Here is a 15,751-nt window from a genome sequence, read left to right as displayed (position 1 = left end):
AGAACACCAGCTTCGCATATATAAGGCCCTGGGTTGGATCCCCAGCAATACCAAAACAAACAAACAACAACACACACACACACACACACAAAAAAAAAAAAAAAAAAAAGAAAGAAAGAAGTAAGGAGACTAAGGTTGATAAAAACAGTACAAGGTCAGAAAAGATTCAAATTTTTAAGTAGAACAAGTAGGAGACAAAGAAAAACGTTCAGAGACACTGGAGGAAAAGCAGAAAGCTAATGTCAAAGAAGTCAATAGAGAAGAGATTCACAGAAGGGAAGGAAGACTGTCAAATGTTTAAGAGAAAGGAGGATAATAAAGGCTAAGAAGGGACCATTAACTTCATATAGATTTTAATTGTAGGTGGTCATCATACCTTTATTTTATTTTAATGTGGTGCTGAGAATTGAACCCAGTGCATACGCATGCCAGGCAAGCACTCTACCACTGAGCTACAACCTCAGTCCAGGATCATTAACTTTTGACAATGAAAGTCAATGGTATTAAAACCTAGGGAAGGGGACTGGGTTGTGGCTCAGTGGTAGAGCGCTTACCTGGCATGTGTGAGGCCCTGGGTTCGATCCCTAGCACCACATATAAATAAAGAAATAAAGTAAAAGATCCATTGGCAACTAAAAAATATTAAAAACAAAAACAAAAACCTATTGTGGATGTGTAACTGACGTGATTCTGCAATCTGCATTTGGGGTAAAATTGGGGGTTCATAACCCACTTCAATCTAATGTATGAAGTATGATATGTCAAGAGCTTTGTAATGTTGTGAACAACCAATAAAAATTTAAATAAATAAATAAATAAATAAAAAATAAAAACAAAAACCTAGAGAGGGCTGGAGTCATGGCTCAGTAGTAGAGCACTTGCCTGGCATTTGTGAGGCCCTGGGTTCAATCCTCTGCACTGCATATAAATAAATAAATGATCCACTGACAACTTAAAAAAAAAAAAAAAGCCTAGGGAAATTGAGAATTACTTCCCCATGCTGAAAAGCCTGTCACCATGTGGATCACCTTTCAGAAATACAGAAACAGGCATTTCTCAACTGAAGTGCAAGTTACTAGGAGAGACACCAGAGGTTTTTGTTTGTGCCTATACTAAGGTTCATCCCAGGGGCGTTCTAACTCTGAACTATTTTGTAATTTTGAAATGGGGGTCTTACTAAGTTGTCCAGGCTATTCTCAAACTTGTGATCCTCCTGCATTGACCCTGGAGTAGCTGGGATTACAGGTGTATACCACTACAACTAGCCAACACCAGTGTTCTTTGACACATAGAGGGCAATTATGGGAGGACTTTTAAAGATTATCAAGACCAGTGACTTTTAAGTTTTCTACCAAACCTGAAATATACAATAGAAAAAAAAAAGATAGGGTCTATGCTGAAATGGTAGTAAGACCACCAGGCTTTGCAGAAACACTTTAAAGTCTAATGACATGTGGCTAGCGGAATAACTCAGTGGTAAAGAGCATGCCTAACATGTAGGAGATGTGGTACAATCCCCTGTACCACAAAAACCAGTCTAATAATATAGAGTATAAGTCTTTGTTCATTCATAGAAAATACATGCCTTGAGATGCATATATTCCTTCAGGTATAGAAAGGGCCCATAAATACATTAGAAAGGAACTCTAGCCCAATATGGGCCCCCACCCAGCTACCTGACACTGGGCAAAGCATTTTCCCTTTCTGAACATCAGTTTATCTGTAAAGGGAAGAGATTGGGCAAGATGACCATTTTGGGTCATTGATAAGGTTAAAATTCTGTATAACTCAAAAGCTCCCTATAAATATAGTACTTTATATTCTTCCCCAGGGTGAGCATTCTTCCTTGCCACCTCATATGGCCCTCCACTGAAATCCTAAGAGTTCATTCAGTTATCAATTTGGTGAAGTTCAATGGCTTGCTGAAGGTCACTTGGCAAATCAGTAAGAGGGTGCACTTGGCCTGACTCCAGGAACATAAGAGTCTCACTCTTCACTGTGTCCATTTAGGGAAAGCTCACTGAGATAATTAGTGCTTAAAAACATTGCTGTTTTCAAAAAAGAGAAGAATATTAAGAAGGTATTGGCTTTCTAAACTACAAACCATCTTTATAGCTTTCTCCCATTGTGAAGGTAATTTGTTACCTTTGGCTTTTCCAGAATGTTCAGACACCAGGCAACTAGTTTGTATTCTAGAGACAGAGTCAGTCAATTTTGGTTTTGACAAGATGGCAGACAGACTACCCAAAGAGAAAAAAAATGCAGCAAACAAGGGAGATACACCAGGGAAGAACAAGCTGAAAGGGGTCAGGTGGAGCCAGTCATGAAGCAATTATGACTAAAAAAAGTTATAGGAAGTGGCAGGACACCATCAGGGCACACAGTCAGCAAGCAGACTCATGTCCTCCTTTTTTTAAAACCTATCAACATTGGCTAAATAAGTAGCCATTATAGCACTTTACAATTCACAAACACTTTCACATCTAACAGCTCACTGGATTATCACAGTGATACCATGAAAAACTCTGGGGCAGCAGTACCATCACCCCAAAAGCTAAGGCTTAATAACTGAAATGGGCCAGGTGCTGTGGCACACACCTGTAATCCCAGAGGCTCAGGAGGCTGAGACAGGAGGATTGTTGAGTTAGAGCCAGCCTCAGCAAAAGGAAGGAGCTAAGCAAATCAGTGAGACCCTGTCTCTAAATAAAATACAAAATAGGGCTGGGGATGTAGCTCAGTGGTCCAGTGCCCCTGTATCCAATTCCCAGTACCTCCTACCCGCCCACACACACACACACAAAAAGAAGTGAAATGGATTGACCAAACACCACAACTCATAAATGGACACAGCCAGAACCAAAACTCAAGTCTTCTGATTTCAAATGTTCACTTTTATATCACACTGCCTCCCCAAAGAGAGCAGGGGGTGAAAGGAAGAGAAATTCAACAGACAATCCTGCTACCCATTTGCTATGAGGACCTCTTTATTTCTGATTCTAAATTACACTGAACAGTTACCATCAGGCTGTAGGCTCTAAAATTAAATCCCGACACATAGTGAGTAACAAGAAAACACAGATTTGGGCCAGGAGTGGTGGCACGTGCCTGTAGCCCTAGTTATTTGGGAGGATGAGGCAGGATGATCCCTTGAGCTCATGAGTTCAAGACTAGTCTCCACAACATAGTGAGACCCTGTCAGGAAAAAAGAAAGAGAAGGAGGAGAAGCAGAAGAAGAAAAGGAAAAGGGAAAGAAAGAACAAGTGAGCAGCATGAATTTGAACTCAAGTTCAACTGAGTAAGGAAGACAGTCTATAAACAAGTCACTACAGTTCACAGTTACACATGAGTCTATGAGTTGGACGAATTTAAAGGCAATTTCTCAGCATCAGCATCACTGCCACCTTAGACCAGATCATTCCCCATAATCTCTTATACTGGGGATTGGACCCAGAGAATAGCACATGCTAGGTAAGCACCGAGCTATACCCCTACCCCATTTTCTAATTTTATTTTGAGATAGTTCTTACCACGTTTACCCAGGTTGGCCCTGAACTTGTGAACCTTCCTCCTCAATCTCTTGAGTAGCTGTGATTCCAGGTGTGCACCACCGTGCCCAACCAGATCACTCTTTGTTGGGGGTGAGGAAAAGCTGTCTTGTACGCTGCAGAATGTTTAGCAGCATCCTTGGCCACCACAACTAGAGGTCAATAGCACCTTCCCCCAACAGCAGTGACACCTGAAAATGTCTCCAAACAATGCCAAATGTATTCTATGGGCACAATGATCCCACAGTGCTCTAAGGCTTACTGAGGTTTAGGATACAGATCAGTCAATGCAGGCTGTGGGTGCTGAAAATTTCATGGAAGAGGTAATACTTGAACTGTACCTTAAAGGACAGATTAAAATCCCTATTGGTGAAGATAAGAGAAGAATAAAAAAAGGAATTCTGCTAAATGCAATGGTGCATGCCTGCACTTCCAGTGACATGGGAAGCTAAGGCAGGAGGATTGCAAGTTCAAATCCAGCCTCATCAACTTAGCAAGGCCCTGAGCAACTGAGACTATCTCTCTTAAAAAAAAAAAAAAAAAAAAGAAGGAATCCAAGGAAGAGAGGATAACTTAAAGCATAAGATCTGCTGGAAAATATTCCATTTCGGCAAGAACAGAGGAAATAGAAGATAAAGCTAAAAATGACAATTTGAGGTAGCTCAAAAATACCTATCCAGGGCTGGGGATGTGGCTCAAGCGGTAACACACTCGCTTGGCATGTGCGGGGCGCTGGGTTCGATCCTCAGCACCACATAAAAATAAAGATGTTGTGTCCACCGAAAACTGAAAAATAAATATTAAAAAAATACCAATCAATCTGCTAATTTACAAAATATACACACATAATGAGATAGATAATAATATGAGATGCCACACAGATGTTTAAGAGTACTCACATCACACTAGTGGCATTTCCATATATTCTACCTTCCCAAGAAGACAGAAAGCTGACAGAGTCACATTATGTCTTACACTGCGTTCAGTGCTTAGAACATATTCTAAGGTAATGAAGCTTAAACCCAGTGCAGAGGAAAAATGGAGAACCAAGGGATGGTCAGGAGGTTTAAAACAAAGGTGAGAATGAAGAAAGAGTATGTTTTAAATAGCTGAAAGGGAGAATAGGACATTCCAACTAAGGATACTGGGGCTGGGAAAGAAATATACATAACATATTGAGAAACACCAAGAACAATGTAGTTGGAAGAGAAGACAAGCTGCAAAAGTAGGCTGGGTTAGACTGGGTTAGGCTGGGCACGGTGGCACACGCCTGTAATCCCAGCAGCTCAGGAGTCTGAGGCAGGAGGATCACAAATTCAAAGCCAGCCTTAGCAAAAGTGAGGTGCTAAGCAACTCAGTGAGACCCTGTCTCTAAATAAAACACAAAATAGGGTTGGGGATGTGGCTCAGTGGCTGAGTGCCCCTGAGCTCAATCCCCAGTACCCCCCCCCCGCCCCGCTCCCAAAAAAAGTAGGTTGGGTCAGAACACAGGGCACCTGAATCAGACTTTACTGGGCAGACAACTACTTATGGTGTCTTAAAGTTATCTTAGCAACACTCAGAAAGTATACATTGGTCTACTGTTTCATCCTCTGATGAGGAAAAGAGACCTGGCACCTTTAAGCCATTTTCCTAAATTCATATAGTCTGCTAGCATTTGGACTCCCAGCTTGGGCTCTGAAAGATATTCCAGAGTACTGGGCTAGATTCCATTCTCCAGTCTATAAGAATCACAATAGTAAAGTCTGAATTAATCTAATCATATATCTATTGACTTAAGCATCCCTTCAAGTGTCTAGGGTAATGGATGTTGGTTCCATTGCTGTCTCCTGGGGGCCCTTAGGAAAGCAAACCACCTCAGGAGACTCCCAGGAAGTTGGATAAACAAAACAAAACAGGCAGCTCCGTGGAAGAAACAATGACTTTTTAAAATACAAATTCACTCAGATTTTTGACTGAATAAAGGAAAGTCTTGGTACCTCTTTAACAGAAGAAATACTCTCAGAGACTCTATGCCCTACCTACCTAAACAAAGGTGGGGAAATGGTCAAAGGCAGCTGCTAAGACATGCCCACAGAGCCCATTATAACAGGAAACAGCCCTGTTCCTCCTCAGGCTTGATAAAGACCATCCATGTCCCATACTACAGGCCCACCTCCCTGTTGTGTCACACCAAGGTTCCAGAAAGGCAGTAAATGGGTGGTCTGCAGAATCTGAATCTGTGAGAACAAAGCAACACCCATCAAGGGGCCTTCTCATTAATCCCAGTCAACTAAAGCTTTAACACTGGGGTTTTATGTAAGTACCTTTAGCAGTAGAAGCTCAATTTTCTGCCTTCTGCCCTTGAAGGATACAGCTCAGGACATTAGGAAAGCTACTGCTGGCAAGACCCTGGCACAGGCTTTTGGATGGGCTCCGGGTTCCCACAAGCTATAGGGCATAATCCCTGGAAACAATTTGTTCTTTTAGACAGTCTGAATGAGGTAAAGGACAAACAAGAGCCCTAAAATGCAATACTTAATACTCACACTAGCCAAGTTTATTGAGTGCACACACTTTGTGAGGTACCATAAGCACTTTATCTATTCATTATTTCACTTTATTTCCCAACACTCTTATCAATGAGGTACTGTAATCCTCCCCATTTTACAGAAAAGGAAACTGAGGCTTGGAAAGGTTTTGTTATTTGCCAGCTAGCAAGCAACAAAGCAATATCTGAACATGCAGTCTGCACCCATACCTTAGACAGTCCTCTAATAATCAATTCTTCCCACTTGATGCCAGCTGATCAAATAAATACTTCTTGTACTTATTTTTTTTTTTCAGATTTGGTTTCTGAACTTTACCAGAATCTTAATGATTAAAGAATTTTAAAAATTGGAGCCTGGGCTGTGGCTCAATGGTAGAGCGCTTGCCGAGCATGCGTGAGGCACTGGGTTCAATCCCTGGCACCACATAAAAATAAACACATAAAATAAAGGTATTGTGTCCCTTTACAACTAAAAAAAAATTAAAAAAAAAAAAAGAATTTTGAAAATTGAAAAGCACCAAAGTTTGGGTAATATTATTATTACTTTAGTACCAGAGATGAGGACCTATCTGGAGGTATGAAAAAAGCAACCTACCCTGTGACTATCTGATCACCCAAAATTAGATTTTAGTCAACACTCTAGTAAAACCATCCCAACATAGTGACTTAAAAGAAGCAACATCTTCAAAAGTTGAAGAATGGCAGAAAGAGCCCTGCTCCCATAGTTTTCTGACTGCAGGGATAGAGACAAAAGCTTGATGTTTCTCTTCTCTCTGTCCAGTATTATAATTTCATAAGCTGGGGCTGAGTGGTAGCACACTTGTCTGGCATGTGTGAGGCACTGGGTTCGATTCTCAGCACCACATATTAATAAATAAAATAAAGGTTTATCAACAACTAAAAAAATAATAATTTAGGGGCTGGGGATGTGGCTCAAGCGGTAGCGCGCTCGCCTCGCATGCGTGCGGCCCGGGTTCGATCCTCAGCACCACATACAAACAAAGATGTTGTGTCCGCCGAAAACTAAAAAATAAATATTAAAATTCTCTCTCTCTAAAAAAACAATAATTTAGGTTTAATGTACAGTGGCTCTGGAGCTAATATCTCACTGTTTTAAAAAGCATTAAACTAGCCGGTCGAGGTGGCACAAATCGGTAATCCCAGTGGCTCCAGGGGCTGAGGCACTAAGCAACTCAGTGAGAACCTGTATCTAAATAAAATACAAACGAGGGTTGGGGGTGTGAATCAGTGGTCAAGTGACCCTGAGATCAATCCCGGTACCAAAAAAAAAAAAAAAAAAAAGAAAAGAAAAGAAAAGAAAGAAAGAAAAAAGGCATTCAACTTTTTTTCTTTCTTTCTTGGTGTTGTTGGAAATTGAATCCCAGGGTCTTAAGTATGCTAGGCAAAAGCCTGACCACTGGACTATACTCCAGCCCCATTCAACTTTTATCCATGAGTTGAAACTTCAGACTTAAAGACAGAAGCATGGTAAGGATAAAAGTGTCATTTTTAATAAACTGTGTCTGTTTTCAAAGCAAATGACATTTATGGAAAGACTACCACATGTCAATTGTGAATTAAAGGAAAAGTGTGACATAATTTTAAACCTTATTATCTTTAGAAATACAAAGCAACTTCATACTGTGTTGGATTTATGAGTTTGTAGGCCATCAATCACACTAATAGCACCCTAAAAATGATTGCTATTACCCCAAAATTTGAGATAGCATCATCTTCTTTTTCTTTTTTCCTTTACCTGGGATTGAACCCAGGACCTTGTGCATGCTATGCAAGTGTTCTACTAAGTGTTCTACTAAGCTATAAGATTTTATATATATACTACTAAGCTATATATATATGTGTACACACACACACACACACACACAAATTTTTTTAGTTGTAGATGGACACAATACTTTTTATTTATTTATTTTTATGTGGTGCTGAGGATCAAACCCAGTGCCATGTGGCTCTATCACTGAGCCACAATTCCAGCCCCTAAGCTATATATTTTGAGACAGGGTTTCACTGAGTTGCCAAGGCTGACCTCAAACTTGTGATTCTCCTGTGCCACTAAAATAGCATTTTTAAAAAATATATACTGCAAAACATTAAAAAAAAAACCTAACAAGTAATAAAATCAAGTATGAAAAGGGAATTTATTCTTCATCAACTGAAAAGTCCAGACTGCAGACTATGGGTAAGAGGATTATACGAATATGAATATAGCCCAAACCTGGGGAAAGCCATCCCCTATTTAGAAAATTAATCTTCATTTACTATATAAAGTCTCTGGGGAAGACAGTAAGTAGCACCTCCACACAAAAAGCTAGGGATAATAATGGCTTCACCTCATGTTCTCCCCATATCCAGGGAAAGCACAGACTCCATATTACATGGCTCCACATAAAGTTAAACAGCATGGCCTGTTTGGTACTGTAATTAGAGTTTATACAGAATTAAATGCAGCATGCAAAGAAGTCGTATTTCCTCTAAAGTGCACTCCCTTCAGCCATAACAACAAATATTTATTTAGAGCTAATAATATGTCAAACTCAGTCAAGTAATGTTGAAAATATTATAGAATTTTGAGTCAACTATATCCAGAACTTTACATGTGCTAAGCACACACTCTACCACTGAGTTATTCTTCAGGTCAAGACCACTTTTTTTTTTTTTTTGGTACCAGGCCATAGCCCCAGCCCTACTTTGTATTTTATTTAGAGATAGGGTCTCATTGAGTGGTTCAGATCTTCATTTTTGCTGAGGCTGGCTTTGAACTCACAATCCTCCTGCCTCAGCCTCCTGAGCCACTGGGATTACAGGCATGCACCAATATGCCAGCAAGACCACTCATTTTTATATAAGCATTTTAAACATCTTTTATATATCAATTAACTTCACATGAATAAATAAGAGAAAAAACTAGTGGAAAAATTGTGAATATTATGACTACAATATAATTAGTACTGTAATTAAAAACAAAAAATTTCCTTTACCTAAGAAAGCCCTGAAACCTGGCAAATACTTTACTCAATTGAGGTAAAATTTTCAAACAATCTTTTAAGTGGGGGGGTGGGACTGTGGTCTAAGCCTGTCTTTCTGAACAGATAACTCAACCTCCTGTTCTGCATTAAACCTAAAATATTATTAATCTTTGGACTTCAGAATCCTTCTTGACACACCTCTTCCTTTCATCATGTCTGTTTTTTGTTTTTTAATTTCAAAATCTTCCATCTTTCCTATTATCCTCAGTTCTTGTCTGGATTTGCTCATTCATTCATCACTTACCTTACCAAGTGCCTATTATCGGCCAAATGTCCATTATCAGAGAGCTAGACACTGGTCCTTGCTCTTAGGAAGCTCAACTAAAGTTGCAATCTGTGATCTTAATCACCAGACTGCAAGCTTTAGCAAAGGCTTTGTATTTCCAGAAGCTAGCAGCATCTGGCATATAGCACTCTAAAAATGCTTGTTGTATGACTAGATTACTTTAGCAAGCTCTTTTTATAATCCATAAATATTTTAGTATGTATCCTCAAAATGGACTCTTATTTTTCTTTCTTTTTTAAAACACAAGTGCAATATGTGCACACAATGCAAAAATAACACAGAAAGGTATAAGGTAAAAAGTGAATTTCCCAATTTCCTAAATTCTGTTTCCAGAAGTGACTACTATCTTATGTATCTTTTCAGAATGCTCCCATGTTAGTATAACACACACACACACACACACACACACACACACACACACTTCTGAAACAAGTTCTTTGACAGTTTCTGACTATAGTTTTTCAACCTTCTAATCCAGTAGTTCTCCAAGTTTGATCCTTGGATCATTAGCATCATCTGGGAACCTGTGTGAACTGCACATTCTCAGGTCCCACTCCAGAGCTGTTGAATCAGAAACTCTGGGGGAGGAGTTGTCCAGATTTCTGATGCACACTGACACTGCTCTAATACAGTTATGCCAATTTTTTTGAACTGTCCTACATATGGCAGGCATTGCTATCTTGTCTGTTTATCACTCCTGATTCCAAATGCTTTCCTCCTCTTTTTGACTGAATCTGGACCTATCAATCTATCAAGCCCAGAAAGTCTTGGTTATTTTCCAAAATGGTCACTATCACAGCTCACACTAATCCTTCTTGGCCCCTTCCCTAAACTATCACGACACACATAGTGCCTCACCATACAATTTAACAATTAGCTTTATATCTTCGATGTCAGAGAACAGTTCTTTACTCTTCTCCAACAGGCCATAAGCTCCTTGAAGACATGAACCGTATTTTTGTATCTCTTTCCCTACCCCTGAACTGAAGACAAAATGAATTCTTTTTTTTTCTTTTTTTTTGGTGTGTGTGATACTTAGGATTCAATATAGGACCTTGTTCATGCGAGGCAAGTGCTCTATCACTGAGCTATAGCCCCACCACTCAAAATTTTATTTTGAGACAGGGTCTTGCTTAGTTGTTCAGGTGGGCCTTGAACTTAAAATCCTCCTGTCTCAGCTGAGTAGCTGGTATTACAGATATGTGTCACCATGCCTGGCACATAAATGGAATTTTAATAGACCTGCTGGTTAATGAATTCCCCAAGATAAGAAATGCTGGTAAATCTTTTTTGTTTGTTTGTGGTGCTTAGGATCAAATCCAGATGCCTCATGCATGTTAGTCAAGCACACTATCACTGAACTACATTGATAAATTTTTAATAGATAAAAATTATGGAATTTTAAGCTGTAGTCCCAGTTCTATAGCATTGGATAAATTCAGTTCTCAGGATGATGTCTATGAAAGTGTCAGGGTTGGACTCAATACTTATTTTCAGTTTGAATAATATATGATTTTATAAAATGTCTCATGTAGGAATACCTTAATCTATTATTCTCTCATAATGCTTTGCTTAGAATACTAACAGGACAATTTTTAGATGTGACTTGATAGATGCAGTTAGACAGTTAGATGCAGTGTTTCCCAGTTAGCTAGTAAACTCTTTCAATAGGAAAAATATTTTATTCAACTGAAACTAGCACCATACATAATATTAGCTTAAGGCCTGGTCTGGTAGCACATACCAGTAATCCCAGCAGCACCATGTCTCAAAATTAAAGAAGGGCTCAGAGAGTAGCTTGCCTAACACACGTGAGGCAAACCCCAAAACCACAAAATAAAACAAACAAACAAAAAACAGCTCAATATATCTGCAGAAAATTATATGGAAAAAATCTTTGAGCTTCATTTTAGTAGAGAACCTATACATATATCTGCTGCATCCCAAAGGGTCCTTCTGAATATTTATTACAAATACCATGCATTGATATACAGTAAAAAACTGCTTTTATTCTGATATCACCAGGGTTAGTCAGTCACATAAGGCAAAAGAATGTGACAAATGTATATCACACGTACTAAGTAATAAACTGAAAAGGCAGTAAGCCTTAGACCATCCTACTGCAACATGTAAATAAAAATGGCAGCATATACCAACTCAAACTATTGGGCATAAACAGGCTTCTTGATACAAGACCCTTATTTGCAAATTTTCAGAAACATCAGGGTGGACTGAGGCCTTTGAGAGGTGAGTGATGATGAGAAGTTGAATCTAACAGGAGACACAGCAAAGAGAAACTGAAGGGCAAAATGAAGAACAGAAGGGCAACAAGAGACCATCACCCTTTGAGTGATGAAAAGAAGCAATGGAAATACACTGATTTTACCACTAGTCCACTATAAGCCAGGCATCTGGGGTTGCAAAGACAATCCCTGACCTCAAGGAGCTAATAGTCCTAAGGGTAAGACCTGGCATATACCCTACTGTGTGTGCTTAATTCTAATTGGGAAAATCAAGCAGGTAAGGCTTCACAAAGAAGGGAGTGATTTAGTGAAGTCTTTGAAATGTGGAGGAGGATTTGCTAAGGGAGAAAAAGGCAGTTTGAGCTAGTTATTTTGGGGGCAAAACATTCACATATTTTTATAGCTGTTCATTTGGGACTTCAAATCAAGGGCTTCTTAGATGCGGCACCACCGTCAGTGATCTTTCTCCCCTTCACATTATCTTAAATACTGAAATGTTAAAGCCCAATGTTGGAGCAGAACCAGAAGTCCCAGAGTGAGGTGAGCGCTCGCCAAATCTGCTCTGTCACCTCCAAGGCCAGCTAGCCCAGCTACCCCATTCCTGCTTTCCTGGCAGCTAGGAAAAGAAGGCTAATTATACTCACTAGAAGAGATAGGCTGAGGGAAAAATCTGGATGCAGGCAAGCAAGGAATACCCTGTTCTGCCACTAAGCCACCATAGGAGAGCTTTCCTACCTCCCAAGTCATGAGGAACCTAGTTTACCTGTGACAATGTGGCCAGCCATGCAGCGGGTGGGGAAGGAGAGATTTCATGAAAAGGAAGGGGGAAGCACTGTATTAGGAAGTGCTGAGGTATTAAGTGAGATGATCTTAACAAAATGCTTAGCAAGATCCCTGACACACAGCAAGTACTGGATATGTCAGCTCTTATTTTTTTTAAATATTTTTATTTTTTAGTTCTTGGCGGACACAACATCTTTTGTTGGTATGTGGTGCTGAGGATCGAACCCGGGCCGCACGCATGCCAGGCGAGCGCGCTACCGCCTGAGCCACATCCCCAGCCCCTGTCAGCTCTTATTAATATCACATTTTATTACAGTAACACCTCAACTGTACTCCGACAATAAGATATTCTTCCTGCAGCCCACTTTATGACGTTTTAGAGCAACTCCACTGAACACATGACAAGTGTTTTTTCGAAAATATTTAAAGGTTTGAGATCAAATTCCATCTCCACTGGCCTTAAGAGCCCAAGCACCTGAGTTCGACAACCATCCCTGCCACTGGTCAGCCCCGTGACCTTGGGCACAGCACTTCACCAATCGGTGCCTCAGTTTCCTCGGCTGTGAAGTGCGGCTAAGGAGCCCTCTCCCTGCAGGGCGGTCGTGGGGTCCCAGCAGTGGCCACCCCCTGCTGCTTCGGGGCAGCACAGGGCAGGGCGAGCCAGGCCCCTCTTCCGTGCCCCCCGGCTCTAGGGCGGCCGGAGCAGATGGATGCCCAGTCCGGGGAGACCGCCGAGCTCTGCCGCCTGCAGAACGCGAGCAAGAAATGGGGTGGCCCTGCAGGGGTCCCTGGGACTGTGGGTGTCGGAAGAAGGCTCGACCCGAATCGTTCACACGCTGTCGCCCGCGGGCAGGGCGCGGGGAGCCACGGCGGGAGGGCGGGCTGACCCGGGGAGGGGCGGAGAGTAGGGGGCCGGAGTTGGTCGGCTGGCATTGCGGACCCCGGGCCCTGTCGACGGCGAAAACCCGGAGCCGAGGGCAGGGAGAAGGAGCGACGACCCCGCGCGCCGCGCCGCGCGCCGGGGGCTGGTAGGGCTGAGGCGCTCACTCACCTGAGGCGCAGACGCCGCGGTCGGTGCAGCAGTAAGCAGCAGCAAGCAGCAGCAAGCAGCAGCGACAACGGTGAGGGGTGGGAGGAGGAGCGCGGCGGGCGCGCAGGCGCACTGAGGATGCCAGGGCTGCGCAGGCGCACTACGCTCGCCTGCCTCGGGAACTACCAAGGAGATGGCGACTGAGGCGGGAGGGGCTGGCGGCGCCATACTGGGTGTAGTTTTTCTTGCTGCGGAGTCTCCTCCGAGAAATCTGAGGGGCCGGGAGGGAAGGGTGTGGAATGCTATGTCTGCACAACGTCCTCCCCTTCCTCTGAGTCACATCCTTATGAAATCCCTAAGATCCACGCGTGCCTCTTTTAAGGAGGCTTGAGGCAGTACCCAAGGTCACAAGGCCCCCAGCACAGTGCGTGGCACATGGAAGGGGCTTGGTAAATTTTTGTGAATGAATACAGTATCTTCAAAACTAGAATTCGAGACTCGCGGCTCCTAATTCCCAATCCTCTTTTACATCCCCTCTAGAACTACCAGTCACACTATTTGTTTTTTTGAGTGCAACATGAGAGATGGATTTTTTGTTTTCCAGAATCACTGCACACATTAAACTTAATAACCCAACAATTTAAATAACACTAAAATGCACAGGACATAATCCCTCTCCCTTAGGAGTTTTATTCGTTGATCTATTATTTCTTTTAATGTTATGTATCTGGGACTAGAAACTATTCTCTGAACTAAATGAGGGCAAATGGAATAAAAACAACCAAATCTTCCAGAGGCAGTGATATTGTTATTCATCATGCACAATTCCTGAACCAAATTTGGATAAAGGAAAAACTGATTTTTGAGCACAGCTCTTTATTATACACTTAGGTTTGTTCATTAACGTTTACTGAGTGCCAAGTTGGCTGTACTTGGCCCTCCACTGTCCATATGTCTATGGTTATATTATTAAACCATGCCTGAGTTCATTTATAATGACAAAAAAAAAAATAGAAACCACCTCATAAATTTATGATAAGGACTAAATGATGCTTAGTGCTCAATAAGTATTATTTTTCTGTGTTTTATTTAGCTGTTGAGGATAAAAATCACACTTCCAATACTTCAGTTTGAACAAGTACTCATAACAAAATATACAATATAATAAGTAAACTAGAGGAGGTGTGATTACCTTTGGAAGTGATCTATCCTCATTTTATAGGTGAGGACGTTTGGGATAAGAGAAGAGGATTCACTTCAAGCTCTGCATTCTTGCCATTACACTACTCTGCTTCTGCAGGAGTGGGTAATCAGCACCATTCTTTTCATTGTGAAGTTAGCTTTCCTTGAGGTTGAAATTTCCTTTCTTGTTCTACTATGGACAACATAATCCATTCTTTTTTTTTTTTAAATTTTTTTTTTAATATTTACTTTTTAGTTTTCGGAGGACACATCTTTGTTTGTATGTGGTGCTGAGGATCGAACCCGGGCCGCACGCATGCCAGTCGAGCGTGCTACCGCTTGAACCACATCCCCAGCCCCAACATAATCCATTCTTAAATCTTCAATAACTAGACATCTCTCTCAAGTTTTAGCTCTATTCCAGACTTCTCTACTCAGTTTTCCCCCTTTATGTCTGACAAGACTAGTTGAATTCTCCATTTGGTATCCCAAATTGAACTACTAGGTTTTCCATCTCATGCTCTACCCACTTGTTCAAGCCTTCATCCTCAGGAGCAAACTGATAACCAGTGTTCTAAATCTGTTACTTAATCTAATACTTACAGTATCCCTGTAATATAGATTCTGTCCTTCTCCTGACCTTACAGGTAAGAGGTTAAATAGCTTTTTCCCAATAAGATAGGAAGTGGCAGAGTTGGGTTTTAACACAAAGGCTCCATGTCTGCCATGTTCCAGACACCATAAGCTGCAGACAGTTCTGCCCCACTCATTCACTGTCAACACCCAACACAAGCTGTTATTTCTCACCTCTACTACTTCAGTAGCTTAAATGATCTTTCATATCCACACCTTGCTTGCTTCTATTATTAGTTCTGGCCTGGCTCAGTGGTACACACCTATAATTCCAGCAACTTGGGAGGCTCCTACTTTTTTTTTTTTATTATTATTATTTTGCTTTTACTTTTATTTTTTTTTTAGTTGTAGTTGAACACAATCTCTTTATTTATTTATTTTTATGTGGTGCTGAGGATTGAACCCGGGTCCAGCCTGTGTTAGGCGAGCGCTCTACCACTAAGCCACAATCCCAGCCCGAGGCTCCTACTTT

The 15,751-nt window shown here is 41.2% G+C and overlaps 2 protein-coding genes across 7 annotated transcripts in view; both read right to left on the bottom strand.

The window, feature by feature from the left end:
- Window positions 1-13,591, bottom strand: part of NDRG3 (NDRG family member 3) — a 62,489-nt gene extending 48,898 nt beyond the window's left edge. For all 6 annotated transcript variants that reach the window (XM_081292512.1, XM_081292515.1, XM_081292513.1 and 3 more), the window contains exon 1: window positions 13,486-13,591. The gene's annotated coding sequence lies outside the window, so the exon portion shown is untranslated. The remainder of the gene's footprint in view (window positions 1-13,485) is intronic.
- The window catches only part of MTCL2 (microtubule crosslinking factor 2), a 351,820-nt gene that overhangs the window by 245,727 nt on the left and 90,342 nt on the right, over window positions 1-15,751 (bottom strand). The window lies entirely within an intron of this gene.

Source organism: Spermophilus citellus (genome assembly GCF_964194105.1).
Source record: "Spermophilus citellus genome assembly, chromosome: 4".
NCBI lineage: Eukaryota > Metazoa > Chordata > Mammalia > Rodentia > Sciuridae > Spermophilus > Spermophilus citellus.
This window is presented reverse-complemented; position numbering and strand designations above follow the sequence as displayed.